Source organism: Anomaloglossus baeobatrachus, chromosome 3 (genome assembly GCF_048569485.1).
Source record: "Anomaloglossus baeobatrachus isolate aAnoBae1 chromosome 3, aAnoBae1.hap1, whole genome shotgun sequence".
Taxonomy (NCBI): Eukaryota; Metazoa; Chordata; class Amphibia; order Anura; family Aromobatidae; genus Anomaloglossus; species Anomaloglossus baeobatrachus.
The window spans coordinates 679,057,530-679,082,303 of record NC_134355.1 but is presented as its reverse complement, the minus strand read 5'-3'; the positions used below and the strand labels follow the sequence as shown (position 1 = coordinate 679,082,303).

Sequence of the window (24,774 nt, the reverse complement as noted above, 5' to 3'; positions counted from 1 at the left end):
TCAGTGAGCACTTCTTAAGTACGGGCTTTCAGCCCCCTTTTTAGTAGAATTTAGCAAGACAATGGTATGCAAGGTGCTGTGACTAAGACATGGTTCGACAGGAAGCTCTTTTGTTTTGCTGACATAGTAGACGCACACTCCAGGGTCCTTCTCCCCTACGCCACCATATCAACTAGTTTTAATCTCCCTGGCAACTCCCAATATAGGTACCTACAAGTTAGACACTTGATGCGCTCCCTTTTTTACTCCCTAGAAGTTTCTACCCCTACACTCTTAGAAAGATTATGCAGAGCTGGGGTCTCCACCAAGGGCCTTATTTCGGACATATCGCATTTTAATTACTCCCTACCCAGAAGACAAGCCAAATCATACATATATGAGTAAATGGGAGGATTTCCTTGGTGAGACCATTCCCTTATGTATGTGGAAATGGATTTGGGATACTGCCTCAAACATCCTCGTGCTAGGTCTATAAGGAAAACCAGTATAAATTACTCATGTACTGGTATCACACCCCACCACTACTACATAAACTAAATCCGGCTATACCTGATAACTGCTGGAGATGTGGTACTACAGGGGGAGATATACCGCACATATTCTGGGTATGCCCAAATATCCAATGCTTCTGCAAGTTGGTACAATCTCTTATTTACAAAGTAGCCGATCTTAAGATACCCTTAGATCCTAAATTCTATCTATTGAATTTTCCACCTGTCCAGTTGGCGAGGAGAGTGAAGCAGTTACTATTACATATAACCACAGCAGCCAGGTGTCTGATTGCCAGTAAATGGAGGTTAGCCCATCCGCCCTCACTTAATGATCTCCATTCTAGGATCCAAGATGTGAAGAGGATGGAGTACCTATCCGCCATGTCAAATAACATGGTGGATAATTTTGAGTGTTTGGTCCCTTTGGGATACTTACTGGGCCAATAAAGAATGATAGCTCGGCATGGTCCTGATGGAAGTTTGATATACTTATCCTCCCTATTCCGTCCCCTCCTTCCCTATGTCTCCTTGTCTAGTATTGTATTGTCTGTCTTGTCACATTCTTTGTCTCTCATATATCAATGGATAATATGATGTGTGTCCTGATTTATGGTTTAAAATTACTGCTCACATGTTTGCGGGCCATATCCATGTATTTTCTCTTTGTTGTTTTTGAAAAATTCAAGAAAATATGCAGTTGTAAATAAAAAATAAAAAATTAAACTAGGTCATAAGAACCTCTCACAGAACTTTACAACCCTTACAAAGTAATTTTCCTCTTAAAGCCCAAAAGATTCCCCTTTCATTGCCTCATAATGTATAATGCCAACAAAAGTGTCCCACAAGCATTGTAGGATACCTCCACAGTGACTTCCTCCACAGCACCCTCCACACCAGGGCTGAGGAGTCGGTAGGAAAAACAAGAAGTTTCCATCCACTATCTATACAGACACATCTGCAGGTTTTTCCCTCCATCTCTATAAAGACACATCTGCAGGTTTTTCTCACTATCTGACATAAAATCAGAATAAAGTGAAGAAATAAATCTGGTACTCAAAATATCCAAAATATTTTCCAAATTTTTTTTTATTTTTTAAATCCAGTTAATAAAGACCACAATGTGTGTCAATCAGTGACGTTTCGGTCCTTCCTTAGACCTTTATCAAACTCACACTATAAAGATCCATAAGAAAAATACAAAGTGAATATTATGGGAGTTTGCAGCCACTGGGGACGTGGCCATGTTCCAATTGTGTCCATTTTCTGTTATATAGATAAATCTTTTTTTATTATTATTATTTTTGCTCTAATATTCATGTACCTTTGAGAGAATATTCACTTTGTATTTTTCTTATGTATCTTTATAGTGCGAGCTTGATAAAGGTCCTAAAAGGTCCAAGAAAGGACCGAAACGTCACTGATTGACACACATTGTAGACTTTTTTCACTGGATTTAAAAACCCTAGATGTGCCCCTATTCATCCTACAGTCCCCACCTACAGTCCCCAGCCCAGATGTGCTCCCATCCATCAGTCCCCACCCCAGATGTGCCCGTTAGGATTCAAGGACCGAGGAGGATCAAAAAATGCGGAAACCAAAAGGTAACAGAGTGGCTGGAATCTTATCAGACTGCAGACCTAATCCTGACACACAACTAGAAATAGCCGTGGGACGAGCCTACGATGACCTAGTCGTCTCGACACAGCCAGAGAACTAAATATTCTTACAGATAGAGATATAGGAAAACTAATCTGCTTCGGAGCAATCCCCAAAGATATAGATAGCCCCCCACATGTAAAGACTACGGTGACATAGGAAAACTCAATACAAAGCTAGAAAAACAGATTTCAGCAAAGGTGAGGCCCAAACTATCTTTATAGGAAAGGATAGGAAGGAGCACTGTCTGCAACCGTAAAAACCCTAAAAAATACCAGCACGTCTGATATGGAAAAACCCTGAGGTCACACGACCTATATCAGCACACTGTTACTGGAATCCAAAAACACTAACATAGATGAGGGACTGAATTAATACCAAGCATGACTGTGAGGACATAGGGATATATTCTGCGCTATAAGCCATATTCCTATACCCCCCCCCATCTTTTCAAGGTATGTCAAGCCTAAGGAAGAGTCAATCAGTATGCTAATTAACTTGAGGAAGTTGTCTGTTTAGCAGTGGCTTGAACAAAAGGCGGTCTTCTATGATATGGAAATTAGGTGAGCTGCTTAAGCTGGTGTCACACTAAACGACAGCGACGTCGCTGTTACGTCACCATTTTCGGTGACGTAACAGCGACCTTGTAAGTCGCTGTTATGATCGCTGCTTAGCTGTCAAACACAGCAGAAGCAGCGATCATAACGTCGCTGTGCTACATGTGCAGAGAGCAGGGAGCCGCGCTTAGCGCTGGCTCCTTGCTCTCCTGCAGCACACATCGGGTTAATTAACCCGATGTGTGCTGCAGCTACATGTCACAGTTCAGAGAGCAGGGAGCCGCGCTTAGCGCTGGCTCCTTGCTCTCCTGCAGCACACATCGGGTTAATTAACCCGATGTGTGCTGCAGCTACATGTCACAGTGCAGAGAGCAGGGAGCCGCGCGCACTGCTTAGCGCTGGCTCCTTGCTCTCCTTGCTACAGTATACATCGGGTTAATTACCCGATGCATACTGCAGCCACATGTCACAGTGCAGGAGCCGGCGCTGGCAGCAAGAGCGGAGGCTGGTAACCAGCGTAAACATCGGGTAACCAGGGAAAGGTCTTCCCTTGGTTACCCGATGTTTACGCTGGTTACAGCTTACCGCAGCTGCCAGACGCCGGCTCCTGATCGCTTCATTTCGTCGCTCTCTCGCTGTCACACACAGCGATGTGTGTGTCACAGCGGGAGAGTGACGACCAAAAAATGAAGCTGGACATTCAGCAACGACCGGCGACCTCACAGCAGGGGCCAGGTCGTTGCTGGATGTCACACACAGCGACAGCGACGGGACGTCGCTGCAACGTCACAGAAAATGGTGACGTAGCAGCGACGTCGTTGTCGTCGTCGTTATGTGTGACACCAGCTTTAGTTCTTCGGTACACAAAAGGGAAGGAAGACCCCCCTCTGGGACACTGTGGAAGAAGTTCCCAACTAATTAACCGGCATCCTGAAGTCCCCAGACAGATAGGCACCAGGAGTAAATATGTAATATCTCGTGAGCCGTGATTCCTATGTTGAGCAGAAATATGGCATCCCAGGATGCTGACGATTCCAGCACATATTTTATATAGGCGTGGGACCTTTGTAGGTAGCCCAAACTTGATATTGGGCAGTGGGGCACCAGCAGACTAGCCATGTTTCCTATCATTGTGAAGGTAAAATCATAACTGTAAAAATGAGAGCATTGGTGTCCGCCTACGATGTTCCCAGGAAAAGTTATGGCCAATAATCACTTTGGGGTATTATTTTAGACGCAGGACAAGGGTGGAGCTGTTCACTCCTGTGAAGTCACCAAACGGGGAGGGGACATGGATTGTAGCCAATTGCTAAACACAGTACAGCCAATTTTAGGTCGTGTTTGCTCGGGGTCAGGTGTGCTATACACCTGTGAGAAAGTCCCTGGAACCCTGGTCGAACGGCGCCCCCCTGTGGCCAGACGCATAAGGTAACTGCATGATCTGCCTCTGTTTGTAACCATGCCTTATTTGTAGATGTACTCTGACATTAATATATATATATATATATATATATATATATTCTGTAAATTCCATATTGTATATATTGTAGTTTCTAGTGTGCCATTTAGGGCGATTAAAATATATAATTAATCTTGGGCCGTTCTGTTATCTCGATCCTGAACGCCACGTCTATGTGCTCGGCGTAATAGTTATCGTAATCGATTGGTGGCAGCGAGTTTACGCCAAGGATCATTGTGGGCCACCCAGTGAGATCGGAGGGAGGTTTAGATATATTCCGTCCGGAGGTCGGGGGGAATATATACCTTACTCTCACTGGGAGCCCTTTAGTCATCGGCATAGTAGAATAGTGGCCTCCTTGCTTATTGTCTGGCAATTCCATAATTGGCCTGACTATAAGAGGGACGCTAGAGAGCGCTTCACATGCTCTGTCTGTCGGCAGGGTGGTGGAAAGGGGGGCTTATAGCTTCCGCTTCCTACCCCCCTCCGGGGGTTTTGTCACAAATTGGTGGCAAGCGGTGGGATCGAGATAATAGTGTGTGTGAGTGTGAGACCCATACTCCCAAACACTAAAGACTGCCAGTAGCAGCTGTGGCTACTGGGGTCTTCAGACCAGCTCAACACTAGAGTGTCAGAGTGCAGATACTGTAAGGTGTGTGGGTGCATCAGGTGTCAGTTCTGTGTCAGTGACCAAAGTCTGCAAGAATGGCTAAGAGCACCAGGGGCCACAAAGCTAAAGAAATGGCCGATGCTCTGGGCAGAGGCGAGGAGGTGGAGGACGGTGCTGTGGACAGCAATGAGGAGCTTATCAATGAGCCCTCCAGGAGCCCGACGCCCAATAACAGCTCTGCAGAGGACATCGCCCAACCTGGCAATTATGGACAAGATGAGGAGGAGCTCGCCCAAGGGTCCTCAAAGAGCCAGATGCCAGCGGCTCACCAGGCTCTGCAGTGTGCCGCAGATCACCCCTTGCAAATCCCTCCGGCCTGAGAGGTTCAGAGGCCCTCCTTCAAGCTGCTGTGAACAGGCTTACAGCTGATGACCAGAACACCTACCAGATACTCATAGCAGAGCATGGGCGTCTGGCAGAGCGTGAAGCTGCGGAACGACAGGCAGAGCGAGACCATCGGCTGCAGCTAGATCAGCTCCAGCCCTCATCATCCACCCGTGACCATCGAGACACCAAGCTCCCAAAGGTCCATGTTGAGGACTTCCCAGGGCTGGAGAAGGATGGAGACTTGGACTCTTTTCTGACGACCTTTGAACGGACTTGCCGGCAACACCATCTGGACAAGGACCAGTGGGCCAAGTACCTGACCCCCCGTTTAAGGGGTAAGGCCCTGGATATCCTTGGGGACTTGCCTGCTGAGGCAGATCAGGGCTATGACACCATCAAGCGAGCCCTGATCCAACAGTACAACCTTACTCCGGAGTCCTACCGCAAGAAGTTCCGGAGCCTGCAGAAGGGACCAAAGGACACCTGGGCTGACCACCGGCGGGCCCTTGCCAGAGCTGCCGACCACTGGACCCAAGGCCTGCAGCTTACCACCGGACCGGAGATCCTGGATTTGTTCATCACGGAGCAACTCTTGTGGAACTGCCCTGAGGATCTCCGCCAGTTCATCAGAGACCAGAAGCCAAAAGGGGTCCACTGCTACAGCTGGTGACAGCAAGAATCCTCTCCGCTGCACCAGTACCAGGTACAGCGGAGAGGATTCTTGCTGTCACCATCTGTGAACCCACTAGAGGTTTTTTCATTAAAACCTGCATCTCCTTATATAAACTCCCCTGAAGAATAGTATCTAGGAAACGCGTCAGGAGAAGAAAAATCTGGGAGAAGGACAGTTTGCTTTATTAGAAGGGATCCCGGATCCAGAGTGGAAGGGCCCGTGGATATGCCGATAATGGTGACAAACTGTCTGTATGGAAAAAAGATACACCAACACGGGTGAGATCGCTCCATTTTTTACTAATCAGACAAAGGCACAGTGGGGATCTGAGTGTACTATAAACCCTGAAGCTTTGTCGATTTGTCCTGAACCACTGGGCACTTACTGGCTGATCTAACACCCTTATGGGTGGTGGTGTACCTATCCCCCTCATCAGATATACGAGGATGTGGTGTGGTACAATACTATAGGCAGCACCATAGTGAGAAGACCTTGAGGTCTGAAGTTTTGCCTATATAATTCAACCAGTTGCGCCTGGGTCAGTTGTAACACCTAACTAGCCTTTGTGTATTTTTTGTTATGTCACGTGTTAGGGTGTATAGGCCCTCATATATTATAAGGGCTATACAGTACCTTACTCTCCACGAGGCACTATTTCTATTAAAGGCAAGGTATTCCTTTCCTTTTTTTAGAGAAATCATTATTAAAAGATAAATTTTAGGTTTCTGTATTTGGTCTTTGATCATTTATATTTCACCAGTGGCTGCATTATTGTGTTATACGTACCTGTTGTAAGGGAGGAGGGAGTGAGCTTGGAGTCTTCCGCTTACACTGACACCGCAGACACACACGCAGCTGCAGCTGTGACAGGGGAGGGGGTCAGAGAAAGGTGTGACAATGCCTTTACAAGTGATCAGCCAGTGAGCTGGGATCTGTTGCCCTCTGCAGGGATAAGCAGAGAGCAGGATACTGCAGGGAGAGAGCCAGTGTGTGAGGTGGGGGCTACCACAGCAAATGCGGGGTCCCCAGAGATTTCACAGCGGGGTTCTGGTGCTGCAGAGGGGGGGGGGGGGTAACAGGCAGGTGAGATTGGGGCTGGCCCAGGAGCGGAAGTGCTCCCAGGTATGATCTTGGTGCAAGGTTCCCCCAGAACCGGGGTGTCAGGAGGCCAGGTAGGTCTGCTTGAATCGGCGACTTGGTCAGGAACGGAGAAGCAGGCACGGCCCACGGTAACAGCGGCTGTGGCCGCTGTCACCCGCAGTGGGAGGGCTGGAACCCAAGGGGCCTCTCGGAGGTCCGATAGCTCTTTCCCTTCTGACCAAGTGGCAGCTGAGTCAGGCAGAGGCCAGGACCAGGGTCCCGGGGCACTGACCGAAGATGTGACAGTCTCGTCGATTCAGGCCACATCCAGTCAGGGGTTTCAGGCAGCGTTAGAAGCTGACGACAGGGGGCGGGACCGAAGTCAATGGAGTAGGACGCCTGGCAGAGGACCTCCCGCAGTCACAGCATAACAAACGGCCATAGCTACAATTAAACCCACCGGTGGCACTCCAGCGATGGTCATGAGACCCCAGCAGGAGCTGCCCAACGGAACGGTGCCCTCCCCACTGCCTACCTCAACACAGGGATCCCTGGACGCGTTCCTCCACTCCTCAGCTGAGAAGACACGTGCAGGCAGCATGGTGGCAGCTCGGCATGAATCCCAGAGAGGAGACACTATACAGCTGCAGCAGGACAGTGATAAGGTACATCAAAGCCCCATCTCACCGCATAACAAGCAGAGCATGCAGGGCAGAGAGGGGAAGGAGGAGAACATGAGACAACACAGCTCCCAACATAAGGCAGTGGAGCAGAGGGTGGGGGCCAGACACATGGAGGAGGAAGGCCTGCAAATCCCAGTAGTGACACAGGGATCACAGCAGCCAGAACGGAAACCAAAATCTCTAAGGGTATGTGCGCACTAGGCGTTTTTTTCACGCTGCGTTTTTATGTGCGTTTTTGTCTCAAAAAACGCACCCGCAGCTAAAAAACGCGACAAAAACGCATGCGTTTTTGCCGCGATTTGGTGCGTTTTTTGCTGCGTTTTTGCTCACTGCGTTTTTAATCAGTGCACAATGCCATTAAAGATTGTTGATGGAAAAAAAAAAAAGGTCTGATGTCATTTCCTTCTTCAAAATGTTCATTGTATGCAGGAGAGCAGACAGCTGCAGAACTAGTGTATGCAGGAGAGCAGACAGCAGCTGCAGAACTACAAGGCTCAGCATGCTCCATTCACTAGTGCATGCAGGAGAGCAGACAGCAGCTGCAGAACTACAAAGCTCAGCATCCTCCATCCAGGACTGTATGCAGTTTTTTGCCCAAAAAGAAAAAAAAATGACATGGGCTTCGCCATATTTTTGTATGCTAGCAGGGTACAGCAGGCAGGTACGGGCTGCCCCCAACCCCCAGCTGCCTTTTTGTACCCGGCTGGGAACCAAAAATATAGAGAAGCCCTTTTTTTTTTTTAATTATTTCATGAAAAAATTAAAAAAAAAAAAAAAATGGCGTGAGCTTCGCCTAATTTTTGAGTCCAGCCGGGTACAACTAGGCAGCTGGGTATTGGAATCCACAGTGCAGGGTGCCCAAGCTTTCTGGGCACCCCCACTGCGAATTGCAGTCCCGCAGCCACCCCAGAAAATGGCGCTTTCATAGAAGCGCCATCTTCTGGCGCTGTATCCAACTCTTCCAGCTGCCCTGATGCCGGGTGGCTAGCTGGGTAATAATGGAGTTAGGGCTAGCTGTATATTATCAGCTAGCCCTAAGCCCGAAATTCATGGTGTCACGCCAATATTAGACATGGCCACCATGAATTTCTAGTAATGATAAAAAAAAAAACAAAAACACAACACACAGAAAACTATTTTTATTAGAAATAAAACACAACACAATTAGTGACTCCATCTTTATTGAAATAAAGAACCCCCCTCCTCCGCAGTAATCCTGGGTTAGGGTCCCGCACCGTCCAATCCGGATCCAATATCATCTGATCGGTTTGCTGGAAGGCAAAGCGATCAGATGATGTGTCAGGTTAAACTACGTGAATCACATCACACATCAGCTGATTGTATAAAAGCCGATTATACAATCAGCTGATGCATCAGTAGAAAAAATAAATAAATAAATAAATACATACTCACTTATGTGCTGATTACCGGCAGCTCCTGCAGCGATCGGATGAGAGTCTGATCCCGTCCGATCGCTGCAGGAGCTGCCGGTAATCAGCTGATGAAGTCCCCTGATGACAGGATCAGCTGATAGCCGGCCGCGAAAAAGCCGGCGACCCCGCGAGAATTACGATCAGCTGATGCGTCAGGTGACTGCATCAGGTGATCCACCGCCAGGTCCTGCAAGCAAGGTCCTGCCCCGGGGAGACTGCACACAGGCAGAGCGGCGGTACCGGGAGGAGATGGGAGCGGGCATGGCACCGGGACCCTGCAGACAGGTGAGTATATATGACATTTTTTTATTTTTCTACTGTTCACTTTGGTTTTCGCCGCTGCCTCCACCTCCCGCCCAGACATGGCGCTGCACGGAGCTGACATGGCACAGGGCGGGTTGTGGACGCAGCGGTGACGGTACCGGGAGGATTCATGCTTCTGTGTTTACCAACAGAAGGAATCCTCTTCCTGTACACGTCACTTTAGTACCCACCCCTTGCGTTTATAGCTGCGTTTTTAGTCATAGAAACGCAGCTATATGCGTTTTTCATTGCGTTGTTGAACATCTCATTGAACTCAATGGGTGAAAAACGCAGTGAAAAACGCAGAAATAATTGACATGCTGCATTTTTGTGGTCACCACAAAAACGCAGCTACAAAAAAACGCTGTGTGCGGACAGCACTTCTGAAAACCCATAGACAACGCTGGGGAAGCAATGTCACTGCGTTTTCAGCACAAAAACGTGGTAAAAAACGCCGCTAAAAACGCGGCAAAAACGCCTAGTGCGCACAAGGCCTAACACACCAAAACGTTAAGATCAAAGGAAAACACTGACTCCTCACAGGCACAGGAGCCTGCAGAGGATTTTCACTTGTCTGCCACCCCCTCTATGCACAACCAGCCACTTTTCTACCCAACACCCCAGATACCCCTCTCCTGCCAGATGAGGACTCACAAAGTATATCTCGGAGGGACTGGAGGCTATACATGGCACAATTGTCCACAAAAGAAGACCTGCAATCCATGATACAAGAAATTAAAGAAGTGTGCAGAACAGAGATCTCGGCTGTCAGACAGGATATCCAGCATGTGGCTCACAGGGTGGAAGCTTTAGAGACCGACCATGATGACACAAGGAATTATGTAGCCATTATGCAATCTACAATAACAGCACAGCATGACACCCTTTGTGAATACCAACGTCACCTAGAGGACTTAGCCAACAGAGGACGACATCATAATATAAGAGTTAGGGGCCTTCCTGAACATAGTGGAGAAGAAAACCTATTCATAGTCCTGCAAGCCATATTTAACAAAATTCTGAAAGCTCCACCATCCCATAAAATAAGTCTAGACAGAGCCCACAGAGCCTTCCGACCAAAAAAATGCATCTCAAACACCTAGAGATATCATTTGCTGTGTGACTGACTATAAGCTGAAGGAAGAGATCATGCAGCAAGCACGGAAACTGCGCAACATAGAACACGAAGGTCACCCTCTTCAACTTCTGCCAGACCTCTCCTGGATTACCTTGCAAACGAGGAGGATGCTCAAACCACTCTTGTCCTAATCAGATTCTCTATAGATGGGGATTCCCCTTTAGCTTCTCGGCCAGGAAAAACGTTCGCACAGCCATGATCAAAGAAGCATCTGACCTCCCTCGGTTCTGCGAAATTTTAGAGATTCCTGTGCCAAAGTTATCCAATTGGGAGCTAACACCCCCATCGCCACCTCCTCAAGCAGTCTGGCACCAGGTCACTTCTAAGGCTATGTGCCCACGCTGCGGATTTACCGCGGATTTTGCCGCGGATTTACCGAAAATCTGCAGCAGCGGCACTTCCAAGCCATTTCAATGGCATTTTGGAAATGCTGTGCCCATGCTGCGGATTTTTCCGCGGCGGATTTGCCGCGGATTTTGATCCGGAAAAATCTGCAGCATGTCAATTATTGTTGCGGATTTTGTTGCGGATTTTTCCCATGCAAGTCAATGCAAGGTGTAAAATCCGCAAGAAATCCGCAGGTCTGTTCCCACAGGCTCTTTTTCCTGCGGATTTGGTGCGGATTTCGCAAACAAATCCGCAGGAAGTGATGTAGGATAGTTCAGGAAGAGGAAGTTTCACCATTTTGTAGTGTAGAGTAGTGGCAGTGTAGTCGTGTTGTGTCCGGACTCTGGATTGCCAGCTAAAAGCAGCTAGTTACAGGCTGCTTGCTTTTAGCTGGCAAAACAGGATCCCAGGTCTTTTTTCACAATTCTTTTTAAAAAAAAAAAAAAAAATGTGCTCCGCTGTATTTTCACTGTCCAGCCCGATGCAAGCAAGCAACTGAGGGCTGTGCTTCTCAGCGGGATAAGGCTGAAGCATTCTCTGCCCCTCCCGCTGAGAAAAACAGTCCTCAGCTGCCCCTGAAAATGGCGGCTCCGTTGTGAAGCGCCATTCACAGGTGCTGTACCGAGGCTCATCCAGCTGCCCTGATGCATTGGCTGGCTGGGTAATATATTACGGGGTTAATGCCAGTTTTCTGCAAACTGGCACTAAGCCCGAGGTTCATAATGTCATGCCTGTGTAGACACTGCCATTATGAACCTCCGTTTGGTACTAAAGAAAAGAAAACACTTTTTTTAAAAATTTTATTTGAAAGAAAAACACACACACATCCCTGATTGCCATCTTTATTACTCCCTGAATCCCCCGACGATAATCCATGACAACTCCGAGCCGGGCTCCGATGTGCACCCGGCTGACCCGGGCACTGACGTCAGCCGGTGACAGCAGCCGTCAGTGTATTATTAAATGCTGCACAGCTCTTTTCCGGCAGCTGGGAACATCTGATATCAGAGCCCTGGTCAGCTGACTTAATTCGCGAGCGCGGGCGGGTCAGCTGACTGCACACCGACCAGCTGATGTGCCGGGCTCCGATGTGCACTCATGTGACCCGGGCACGGACGTCAGCCGGTCCCAGCTGCCGTCAGTGTTCGAGATGCTGCAAAGCTCTCTTCCGGCTGCTGGGACCGGCTGACGTCCGTGCCCGGGTCAGCCGGGTGCACATCGGAGCCCGGCTTGGGGTTGTCATGGATTATCGTCGGGGGATTCAGGGAGTAATAAAGATGGCAATCAGGGATGTGTGTGTGTTTTTCTTTCAAATAAAATTTTTAAAAAAAGTGTTTTCTTTTCTTTAGTACCAAACGGAGGTTCATAATGGCCGTGTCTACACAGGCATGACATTATGAACCTCGGGCTTAGTGCCAGTTTGCAGAACACTGGCATTAACCCCGTAATATATTACCCAGCCAGCCAATGCATCAGGGCAGCTGGATTAGCCTCGGTACAGCACCTGTGAATGGCGCTTCACAACGGAGCCGCCATTTTCAGGGGCAGCTGAGGACTGTTTTTCTCAGCGGGAGGGGCAGAGAATGCTTCAGCCTTATCCCGCTGAGAAGCACAGCCCTCAGTTGCTTGCTTGCATCGCTCCGGCACACTACCTCAATGTAGTCAGACACAAAAGGTTTCTTTAAAAGATTTTTATTTTTGAAAAAAGGAATTCATGTATATGATGTCCACAATGTTAACGTTTCGACCACATTACGGTCTTCATCAAAAGGACCATCTAAATACAAATGTGAATACAAAGAATACACAAATAGCAGGTGAACAAAAAATATAGCAACACATATTGCCAATTTAGGGATTCAATATAGAAAGGGGAAGATCAATTAGGAATAGTGATCGCTGTAGAATAGAACATAGGAGGTCTATATAATTTTATTATACCATGACACCAACACCCTGACACAAGATGGAAGGTGCCCGTGTGGTGAAAATAATATCCTGCGGGGTGTAACTGATGGAGCTAACGTTACCTGTAGTGATTAGGTCAGGTGAGCTGTTAACTGGGAGATGCGCCGCGGCGAGAGCCTAAGGACCGTTACTTAAGAGTTTGAATAACCATACAATCTATCAAAGTAAAAGACACAAAAATTCTAGACAACTGGATAGAAATGTCATGTCCTAATTGTATGTTTGCCCAGTATTGTTACCTTGAAGTTATGGATATTAAATTGCATGTCATGCCGCTATATTAGTTCGGCTCAATCATATTCTTAATTCTGATATGACCACCGTTTCATCTACATGGAAGCAGAGAAAAGTAAATCCAGTGGATCCAAACATTGGATTATATTAGAGAGAAAAAAAACTCACATATACTTGCTCTGTGACTGGGTCTAGTTAGATAATGGAGGGGCAATATGTCGTTCCAGTATCCTAGAATGAATAACATAGTATATTGCGACTATAATAATTAAATGTATATGAACATATGACTACAGCGTGAGACATACCTATAAGGTACTGCAAGGTAATGTCCGTGTCCTTTGTTTAGGTTCGTGCCTGTATACTATAGTGTTACATTAGGTAGTCCTATAGATAATGTTCACTGTCTCATATCGGAATACAGGCTGCTGTATATACATTGAGGTAAAGGATTTCTGATAAATGATAAACAGTATATTAGTAGATATACTTAACTTATTATTTAGTGCTTAGTAATCAGAGTCAAATAATAGACCTGTTCAGGTTCCTAAGTGTGTAAATGGCACCCAATGGAGGACCGGACTGTCTAAACAAAGACAGAAGGAAGACATGAGTGAAGTAATCTCAACAAGCCGCAAGGCATCACCCAGTAACTCACCTGAACCCGTGCAAAATGGCAAAAGGACCTGCTCCCTCAGTGTGGCGGTGGTAAATGCCAGCAAGTGGGGGTTTATAAAGAGAGACCTGCACGAATCATTTCCTGTACTAGCAATCAGGAAGTGGGGAGGTGAACCGCTGTGACGTTTGCGTTCCAAAACGTCATGTGACCCTCCGTCGCGTCACTTCCGGTTTCGTGTGACCGTCCGATACGTCACTTCCGGTTTACGTTTTGCTGGTGTCATGTGCCACTAGTGAGGAGGAGAAGGCCAGGAGGTGTGTCCTAGGAGTGACGCTAGTGTAGGGGGCGTCACTAATCCGAAGAAGGTGGTGAATAAGTGCCATTCTTATGATTGTACGTTTCTGTGCTTATGGGTGGCATGTCATGGAAAGTGCCCAAGAGTGCGGTGTCAGTAATTCTGAAAAAAAGGGAAATATATTAGAATTGCAGTTCGGCTTAAATCATTATAATTATTCATAGTTATTATATATTAGACATAAGATGATTCGTCATATCCCATATGTAAACCTATATCGATGTACTCTTTCACATGTATACACTGATAGACAAATAATCCATGTGCACGTATGTACAAATCTTACACTTTAGTTCAGGAAATCCGTGTATGTGCACATATGTGCAAATCTACACACTGGATGCATACGTCATATACATTAATAAAAGGAATGTGCACAATGTGCACATATGTATGCATCCAAGAACCGATCTGCATATGAAAAGAATTTTTAAAAAAAGGGAAAAGTGACGTATCGGACGGTCACACGAAACCGGAAGTGACGCGACGGAGGGTCACATGACGTTTTGGAACGCAAACGTCACAGCGGTTCACCTCCCCACTTCCTGATTGCTAGTACAGGAAATGATTCGTGCAGGTCTCTCTTTATAAACCCCCACTTGCTGGCATTTACCACCGCCACACTGAGGGAGCAGGTCCTTTTGCCATTTTGCACGGGTTCAGGTGAGTTACTGGGTGATGCCTTGCGGCTTGTTGAGATTACTTCACTCATGTCTTCCTTCTGTCTTTGTTTAGACAGTCCGGTCCTCCATTGGGTGCCATGTACACACTTAGGAACCTGAACAGGTCTATTATTTGACTCTGATTACTAAGCACTAAATAATAAGTTAAGTATATCTACTAATATACTGTTTATCATTTATCAGAAATCCTTTACCTCAATGTATATACAGCAGCCTGTATTCCGATATGAGACAGTGAACATTATCTATAGGACTACCTAATGTAACACTATAGTATACAGGCACGAACCTAAACAAAGGACACGGACATTACCTTGCAGTACCTTATAGGTATGTCTCACGCTGTAGTCATATGTTCATATACATTTAATTATTATAGTCGCAATATACTATGTTATTCATTCTAGGATACTGGAACGACATATTGCCCCTCCATTATCTAACTAGACCCAGTCACAGAGCAAGTATATGTGAGTTTTTTTTCTCTCTAATATAATCCAATGTTTGGATCCACTGGATTTACTTTTCTCTGCTTCCATGTAGATGAAACGGTGGTCATATCAGAATTAAGAATATGATTGAGCCGAACTAATATAGCGGCATGACATGCAATTTAATATCCATAACTTCAAGGTAACAATACTGGGCAAACATACAATTAGGACATGACATTTCTATCCAGTTGTCTAGAATTTTTGTGTCTTTTACTTTGATAGATTGTATGGTTATTCAAACTCTTAAGTAACGGTCCTTAGGCTCTCGCCGCGGCGCATCTCCCAGTTAACAGCTCACCTGACCTAATCACTACAGGTAACGTTAGCTCCATCAGTTACACCCCGCAGGATATTATTTTCACCACACGGGCACCTTCCATCTTGTGTCAGGGTGTTGGTGTCATGGTATAATAAAATTATATAGACCTCCTATGTTCTATTCTACAGCGATCACTATTCCTAATTGATCTTCCCCTTTCTATATTGAATCCCTAAATTGGCAATATGTGTTGCTATATTTTTTGTTCACCTGCTATTTGTTTATTTGTGTATTCTTTGTATTCACATTTGTATTTAGATGGTCCTTTTGATGAAGACCGTAATGTGGTCGAAACGTTAACATTGTGGACATCATATACATGAATTCCTTTTTTCAAAAATAAAAATCTTTTAAAGAAACCTTTTGTGTCTGACTACATTGAGGTAGTGTGCCGGAGCTATCTTTTATTAGCCTACGTATTTTCTCCTGAGCACCTACATGGTGAAGCGGGGTCCTCTCTCTTTTGCTTGCTTGCATCGGGCTGGACAGTGAAAATACAGCGGAGCACTTTTTTTTTTTTTTTTTTTTTTTTAAATACCAGTGAAAGGGAACATGGCACCACATTTTTTGGCTGTAAGCTGCGGCCACCACCACTGGGTTATTGTATACAGCCTGTTAAAATGCTGTATATAAGAGCACAGTGGTGTTGGCTGCAGCTTTTTACAAAAAAAGTGGCGACAAGTTCCCTTTAAACATTTCTGCCCCTTTATTACAAAATGGATAATGGAGAAGAAAGGAGGGTTGGGACAGGAAATGACATAAAGAGCCTTTTTTTTTCCCTTCAAAACAGACTAAGCTTTATTCAGAAACACAATAGAGTACAATGGACAAAATCCGCAACGAAATCCGCAACGAAATCCGCACCTATGCTAAGGTGCGGCTTCCGGGGGAAAGCTGCGGATTTTGATGCAGAAAAATCCGCAGGTACATTCTACCGTGGACACATAGCCTAAAGGAGGAAGAGAAAATATATATCCTGCTGGGGAAGAAGAGACTGCAGTGGAGATAGCAGCGCGGTGTGTGAGCGAATGTCATAGACCGAGAAAGAGAAATATGATAAGCCATGGACTTCTATACCCCATCCATCCTTCCTACAGTCCCCACCCCCGATGTGCCCCCATCATGCAGCATCGCCCAGTGTAAGCCCCCCAATATGCAGTATCGCCTAGTGTAAGCCCCCCAGCATGCGGCATTGCTCCGTGTAAGCCCCCATCATGCAGCATAGGCCAGTGTAAGCCCCCAAATACGCAGTATCGCCCAGTGTAAGCCCCCCAGCGTGCGGCATTGCTCAGTGTAAACCCCCATCATGCAGCATAGGCCAGTATAAGCCCCCAAATATGCAGTATCGCCTAGTGTAAGCCCCCCAGCGTGCGGCATTGCTCAGTGTAAACCCCCCAATATGCAGCATCACCCAGTGTAAGCCCCCATCATGCAGCATAGGCCAGTGTAAGCCCCCAAATATGCAGTATCGCCCAGTGTAAGCCCCCCAGCGTGCGGCATTGCTCAGTGTAAACCCCCATCATGCAGCATAGGCCAGTGTAAGCCCCCCAATATGCAGTATCGCCCAGTGTAAGCCCCCCAGCGTGCGGCATTGCTCAGTGTAAACCCCCATCATGCAGCATAGGCCAGTATAAGCCCCCAAATATGCAGTATCGCCTAGTGTAAGCCCCCCAGCGTGCGGCATTGCTCAGTGTAAACCCCCCAATATGCAGCATCACCCAGTGTAAGCCCCCATCATGCAGCATAGGCCAGTGTAAGCCCCCAAATATGCAGTATCGCCCAGTGTAAGCCCCCCAGCGTGCGGCATTGCTCAGTGTAAACCCCCATCATGCAGCATAGGCCAGTGTAAGCCCCCAAATATGCAGTATCGCCCAGTGTAAGCCCCCCAGCGTGCGGCATTGCTCAATGTAAACCTCCCAATATGCAGCATCGCCCCCTGCCCTGTGTAGCCCCCCATATCTCCCTTCCTTATGGAAGCCTCCACAGCCCTGTGCTGCAGCTTCAGCCCCTTCCCTGTGATATATACACGAGCTGCAGCCCCCAGTAGTGACAGGAGACACTTTTATTTCTTCCCCCAAAATCCAGTGTGACCTCAGCTCTATAACTAATGAGGAAAAGCTGAATCTTCCCCACCTCAGGGTCAGGATCCGTCCGCTCTGCACAGGGGAGATGCTAGAATGTACGGGCTCCTGACAGGTATGACGTCACTGGTCATGTGAGGGGGCGTGGTCACAATGCAGCCTGATGTTTCCAGCCATGTTTAGCAATGTTTATTCTAAGACCACGTGGGCACAGAGGTGATTATAATAGAGGCGGGGTCTGGGGGTAACAGCTCCAGATGAAGGGGGTGCAGGGGGCGGAGCCTGCAGGATTATAGAGGACGGGAAAACATCGCCACGCCCATGACCTGACTGCAGCCCGTACATTCTAGGCTCAACCTTACTAGCGCTTACTGCGCATGCGCCGCTATCGTCTCCTCCTCTCCTGCCACGTCTCCTCTCCTGTTGATCCGCCCGCCTGCTCCTGGCCGCGTTCCCGAGCTTCGCGCTCCCGCCGCCTGTCATGCACCCGCCGGAATCCCGCCAATTTTCAAGTAGAGTGTCACAGAGATTAACCCTTACACCGCCAGCCCGCCGGGAAAGCCGCCAAATTCAACTCTGCAGTGTAGTTCCACGGTGGTTAACCCTTAAGCCTGCTTTACACGGTATGATCTATCGTGCAATTGCACGAGCGATCGTACGCGCCCCCGTCGTTTGTGCGTCTCGGGCAATTAGTTGCCCGTGGCGCACAAAGTCGTTAACCCCCCCGTCACACGCACTTCCCTCCCGTGCGACCTCGCTGTGGGCGGTGAACATCCTCTTCCTGAAGGAGGAGGGACGTTCGGCGTCACATCGACGTCACACAGCGGCCGCCCAATAGAAGCGGAGATGAGCAGGACGTAAACATCCCGCCCACCTCCTCCTTCCGCATAGATGCCGGGTGCCGCGGGACACAGGTAAGCTGCTGCTCATCGTTCACGGGGTGTCACACGGAGCGGCGTGTGCTACCCCGGGAACGATGAGCAACCGGCGCCATTTTAATTAAACGAGATTATGAAACCGAGCGACGAGTACACGACTAACGATTTGTGAGCGATACTGCGTCGCTCGGAGGTGTCACACAAGCGATGCTGGATGTGCGTCACAAAAACCGTGACCCCGACGATCTATCGCACGACAGATCGTCTCGTGTAAAGCAGCCTTTAGTCAATGCTTCCTCGAAAAGTGCCGGCTTTTCCTTCAGATTTTTTTTTTATTTAAAAATCCCATGTTCTATTTTGCAGCGCCAATCGCCACTGGAAAAGCGCAATGATTAGCGCTGAAAAAAAAAGCACTAGTGTGAAACTGGCCTTAAGGCTCATGCGCACGTAACTGCAGAATATGAGACACCCCCCATGATTAACCTGTAAGGGAAAGTAAACAAGTACATCCGAAAAAATACTTTATTTGGAATAAAAGACAAAAAAACCCACTCTCTTTCACCACTTTATTAATCCCCAAATACCCTTCAGGTCCCACGTAATCCTCACATGGTCCCACGACGCTTTCAGCTCTGCTACATGAAGCTGACAGGATCGGCCGTAGAACACTGACGCTCACTGTGAGCTCCACGCCGCAACTGAAGTGAATCGTGCTGTCAGCGGAGACGTCACTCAGGTAGTGCCGGTGTGTACGGTGATGATGGGTGCGGTAGTGTCGGGGTGTGTGCGGTGATGATGGGTGCGGTAGTGTCGGGGTGTGTGCGGTGATGATGGGGGTGGTAGTGCCGGTGTGTACGGTGATGATGGGTGCGGTAGTGTCGGGGTGTGTGCGGTGATGATGGGTGCGGTAGTGTCGGGGTGTGTGCGGTGATGATGGGGGCGGTAGTGCCGGTGTATGCGCTGGTGATGGGGGCGGTAGTGCCGGAATGTGTGCGGTGATCATGGGGGCGGTAGTGCTGGAGTGTGTGCGGTGATGATGGGGGTGGTAGTGCCGGAGTGTGTGCGGTGATGATGGGGGCGGTAGTGCCGGTGTATGCGGTGGTGATGGGGGCGGTAGTGTCGGGGTGTGTGCGGTGATTATAAGGGCGGTAGTGCCGGGGTGTGTGCGGTGATGATGGGGGCGGTAGTGCCGGGGTGTGTGCGGTGATGATGGGGGCGGTAGTGCCGGGGTGTGTGCGGTGATGATGGGGGCGGAAGTGCCAGGGTGTGTGCGGTGATGACGGGGTCGGTATTGCTGGTGTGTGTGGTGATGATGGGGGGCGGTAGTGTCGGGGTGTGCGGTGATGATGGGGGCTGTAGTGCCGGGGTTATTTCACAGAAATCCGTTGCCTTTATTATCACACTATTTACACCGCATCCGTCACATGCGTCACACAACGCACTGTGACGGATGCCAAACGACGCAAGTGTGAAAGTAGCCTTAAGCAAGGACACTCCAGCAGGCAAACGACGTGCTTGTCCCGAGCACTAAGAGCCCATGAAGAAGCGGTACTGTGAATGCCACCTTAGAGGGCTTTCACACTAGCGCTTTTTCACGAGCGCCGCACTTCTCCACACGGAGCGCCCCCGCACTATTCAATGCTGGTAAAAATGCTCTCTGTCAGCTCCACGCAGCAACTGAAGTGAGTCGCGCTGTCAGCTGTCTCGTGGAGACGCCTGACATGATTAATCTAGGATTTAGTGGCAGCTATGGGCTGCCATTAACTCCTTATTACCCCGATTTGCCAACGCACCAGGGCAAATCGGGAAGAGCCGGGTACAGTCCCAGAACTGTCGCATCTAATGTATGCTGCAATTCTGAGCGGCTGCTGACTGATATTGTTAGGCTCGGGGGCTCCCCATAACGTGGAGCTCCCCATCCTGAGAATACCAGCCTTCAGCCGTATGGCTTTTTCTGGCTGGTATTAAAATTGGGGGGGGACCGCACGCCGTTTTTTTTTAATTATTGAATTATTTATTTCACTGCACAGTATAGACACGCCCACCGACTGCTGTGATTGGGTGCAGTGAGACACCTGTCACTCAGCGTGGGGGCGTGTCTCACTGCAACCAATCATAGGAGCCTGTGGGCGGGGAAAGCAGGGAATACGAGATTGTTTAATGAGCGGCCGGCTTTTTCAAAATAGTAATAGCCGCCGCAGCAGTGAGAAAGCCGTGCAGCGCCGCGCCGGGGATCGGTGAGTATGAGAGAGGAGGGGAAAATGACCGACAGACTGTGAGAGAGGGACAGAGATAGTGACGGACCGACAGAGAGAGAATAGAGACCGAGAGGGAGAGACCGACTGACAGAGAATAGTGATTGACAGACATTGTGAGACATCGCTCGTTTCCAGTGTTTTAGGAAACCTGCGAGAAATGTATTTAGAAAATCGGATGTCACTAGGATGGTGAGTGCCGTCCCGTGACATCCGATTATTTACACGCTCCCATAGACTTGCATTGGAGAGACTCGCAGTAGAAACTCGCAAAAAAGCAGCATGCTGCGATTTTTTTCTCAGTTCGATTTGGACTGAGAAAAAAAAAAATCTCAAATGCGAGCTGAGTCATTCACTAACTTGTCTGATTCCAATGCGAGCTTTTCTCGCATTGCTCTACTGTGAGCAACTCGCAAGTGAGAAGCAGCCCTAAGGGTTAATCACTGTGGCACGCTGGCGGTGTAAGGGTTAATCATTGTGACACTCCACTGACTGCAGTCTTGAAATATAGAGGGTTTCCCGGCAGGTGCATGACAGCCGGCGAGTGCGCGAAGCTCGGGAACGCGGCCAGGAGCAGTCGGGCGGATACACAGGAGAGGAGGAGGCGGTAGCGGCGCATGCGTAGTAAGCGATGCGAATTCTGGCCTGTCGATCATTTAGCCGCTAGTTAGGAGCCCGACCACTGCTGCTTCCTGCTCACAGAACTGCCCTGCTCCGAGGAAGCTCCGCCTTTTCTGGTGACGTCATTACAATCAACTCCATTCTAGACGCTTCCCTCTGGCTACTTGGATGTTACGTGCTAGAATGTATGGGCTCCTTCACCTCTGACACGTGTTAGGGGCGTGGCCTGGTTTCACAAGGAGCGAGGCGACGGTTGCGTCTATATTGGACTTGATTCTAGGAGCTCCTCTCATATATATATATATATATATATATATATATATATATATATATATATATATATATATACTGTATACACACACACGCTTTATAATTGTAATGATTTCATGACTAATGTTTTAATGCTTTTTTTTCGGGAATTGCTCAAGTATTTAATGGAGCAGAAGTCATACATTAATTTTTCTTTTACACTTATATTTTATGTATTTCTATAGAGTAAAATTCCATTTTGACTTTTACTTTACGCCCTTCAGTCCCAGCAGCGACATTTTTGAAGAGTGGGTGGAGCCTCACGGGGAGAAGTGTAAGGCTGTGTACACACAGTGCGTTTTTGTTGCAGATTTAGTGCAGTTTGTAGCACCAGTCTATATGTCTATCTTTACTCCAGCTATGGCAGCAAAGTCAATGTAAATGCTGATGTGCTGAGCGCACACGTTTTGTTTTTTTCTGCAGATTTGGTGCAGAAAACAATCTGCATCTTGTGAATTGTTAGTGTGATTTTTCCTGCACTTTTTAGCTTTTCAATCCATTGATTACATTGAGAAAAACAAATGGCACAAAAACCTACCAAAACGCATGTTTTTTATGCATTTTTCTGTCAGACGATGTAGATTTCATGGAGAACATTTCTTCACCAAATCTGCAAAATGCGCCCATAGCCTAACAGAGCGACGCCAACAGAGTCGTCATAATTTACAACATTGGATTGGAGGGGATTTTTTGAGGACCTCATTTTAGTAACTAGTGAATCATTTCTAGATGATTCACTAGTGAGCCGGCTAGATTAGAGTGGATTTTTTGATGATCTCCATGTAGCCTCCACCAGTGGCATACCACCAATAGAGGCAGGCCACATGACCGCTATGGGGCCCATGAGTCACTGGGGCCCGATTCCAGCACTGGCATCGGCCCTCCTCCCCTTCCACACGCCCCCTGCCGAGGATCGCACTTACATTTATATCAACATCACAGATGCCAATACAATTGAAAGCAATGATGAGAGGAGCAGAGCACTCCCTTTCTCATCAGTCTCCCGCTGTGTGTCTGTGACACTCTGATGTGTCAGCACAGAGGAGTGCGGTGACGTCACTACTGTGCGCCGCTGTGCTAAAATGTCAGAGCGGCAGAACAGTGGACACACGCTGAGGAGACCGGAGTAGTGGGGGAATGAGGAGAAGTGAGTGTATTTAATCAAGATGGCCAGAGGACTATGAGGGTGCATACTACTATATGGAGGTTGCAAAAAAGTACATGAGGGCTGCATATAACTATATGTTGCGCACAATACTATATTGGGGTGCACAATATGGTGGTGCAGTATATGAGAGCTGCATACTAGTATATGGCGTAATATAAGCAGAATATAAGGGGTGCATACTATTATATGGAGGAATATAAGGGGTGCATAATACTATATGGAGGACTATAAGGGGTGCATAATACTATATGGAGGAATATAAAGGGTGTATATGTGGGGCTCCTGCGGCTTCAGGCACCACAGGGTACTACGCCTCAGCTGAGGTGCAGTAATCATTCCGGGTAAGGAGGAGGTCACTCACCGGTGTACATCATAATATATACAACACTCAGTACAGGAGCCCTCACACTGGGACTGGGCTAGAGTAGGTGCTGGGGGGTGGCCATCATGAGCTATGGGACCTCCTGCCCATGAGTTCAGCAACTCGGGAGACGGGGCACCTTCAGGGGAAGTTAGTGGCCATCACACACTCAAGTCAGTCAAGTCGGGACCTCCACTCCAAGCAACAGCAGACAACAGGAGAGAGCACACAGCAAGGGATCTGTGGTCTGGAGCTGGAGTGCTCTACCTAGGCTCTTAGGAAGAAGAGGGATCCCAGGGATCGTGGGGAGTGCAGCGGACACCCGTGACCCGTTCCACAGCCCAGGAGCTGGGGTGGAGGGAATACCGCAAAAAAGGACACACAGAAGGGAACACCGGCCTTGACCTCCAAACTATCCGGGATTAACTGGAGCCCATAACAGCGGAGCTCGGCACTCCAAAGGCAGTGACATCTCAGTGAGTAAAGAATTTTAACTGCAACCACTGTGTCGTCCAATCACTGCCGGGGTTGTTTCCCTCGCGCTCCGGTGCATCACTGGGGCACAGCTCTGGCTGTGGAGAGCTGCACCAACTCTGCTGCATCACACCATCTGCCCCAGCGAGCACCTCCCACAGCGGCGGCACATAGATGGCCGCATACCACAGGTGGCGTAATAAATAATCAATAAATCAACTGCATCCATCCTTTTTATTGGTATGGGGTTACCTTATACATGAACTATAGGGGGTGCTACATGGAGGACTATGGGGCTGCATAATACAATATGAAGGATAAGTTTTACACGGACTATAGGGTTACATTATACATTGAGGACTATGGGGTGCATAATACAATATGAAGAACTGTAGGGCTGCATTATAATACCTATAGGAGTATGGGGGCTGCATTGTATGAGGACTAATGGGGTTACCTTATACATGAACTATGGGGCTGCATTAGAATACATATAGAACTATGGAGGCTGCATTATAATACATGCAGGACTATGGAGGCTGCATTATAATATATGAAGGACTTTGAGGGCTATCTTATACGTGGACTATGGGAGTTCATTATAATATATGGAGGACTATGAGGGCTACCTTATACATGGAGGATTGTGGGAAATGCATTATAATACATGGAGGACTATGGAGTGCATTCTAATAATATGAAGGGTTACGTGAGAACCTTTATTCTATATGGAAGGCTATGTGGGGGCTCCTATAGTATTTGGAGAACTATATACGAGGGGGGGGGGGGACAAAGACACAAGCTTGGGATGGGAAAGTTTTGTGCTGAGTGAAAGAGGCTTTTTCCCGCAGCACCCAGCTTTCTCATGGTTTGATATGGGAAACCTATGTGCTGAGGGATAGATGGATATCAGAACATAGGAAAGCTGGGTGCTGATAGAGGAATTTCAGAACATAGGAAAGCTGGGTGCTGAGGGAAAGAGCCAAATGTCAATGTCATTATCCCATACCCTGAGTGTCAGCGTCAATATCCCATATTCCCAGTGTCGGTGTCATCCTGTACCCCGTGTGTCTGTGTTGGGGGGGCCAGGTCCAAACT

The 24,774-nt window shown here is 47.9% G+C and overlaps 1 protein-coding gene and 1 long non-coding RNA gene across 2 annotated transcripts in view; both read right to left on the bottom strand.

Moving 5' to 3' along the window:
- Positions 1-17,713, bottom strand: part of LOC142295765 (uncharacterized) — a 35,732-nt gene extending 18,019 nt beyond the window's left edge. Inside the window, exon 1 of the mRNA XM_075338852.1 lies at positions 17,663-17,713. The gene's annotated coding sequence lies outside the window, so the exon portion shown is untranslated. The remainder of the gene's footprint in view (positions 1-17,662) is intronic.
- LOC142295766 (uncharacterized) lies at positions 12,640-14,131 on the bottom strand. The gene is made up of 3 exons (XR_012751547.1): positions 13,368-14,131; positions 13,228-13,290; positions 12,640-13,154 (listed from the first exon to the last, which is right to left on the bottom strand). It is a non-coding gene; the product is annotated as an uncharacterized LOC142295766 (long non-coding RNA).
- Positions 17,714-24,774: the final 7,061 nt, after the last annotated feature.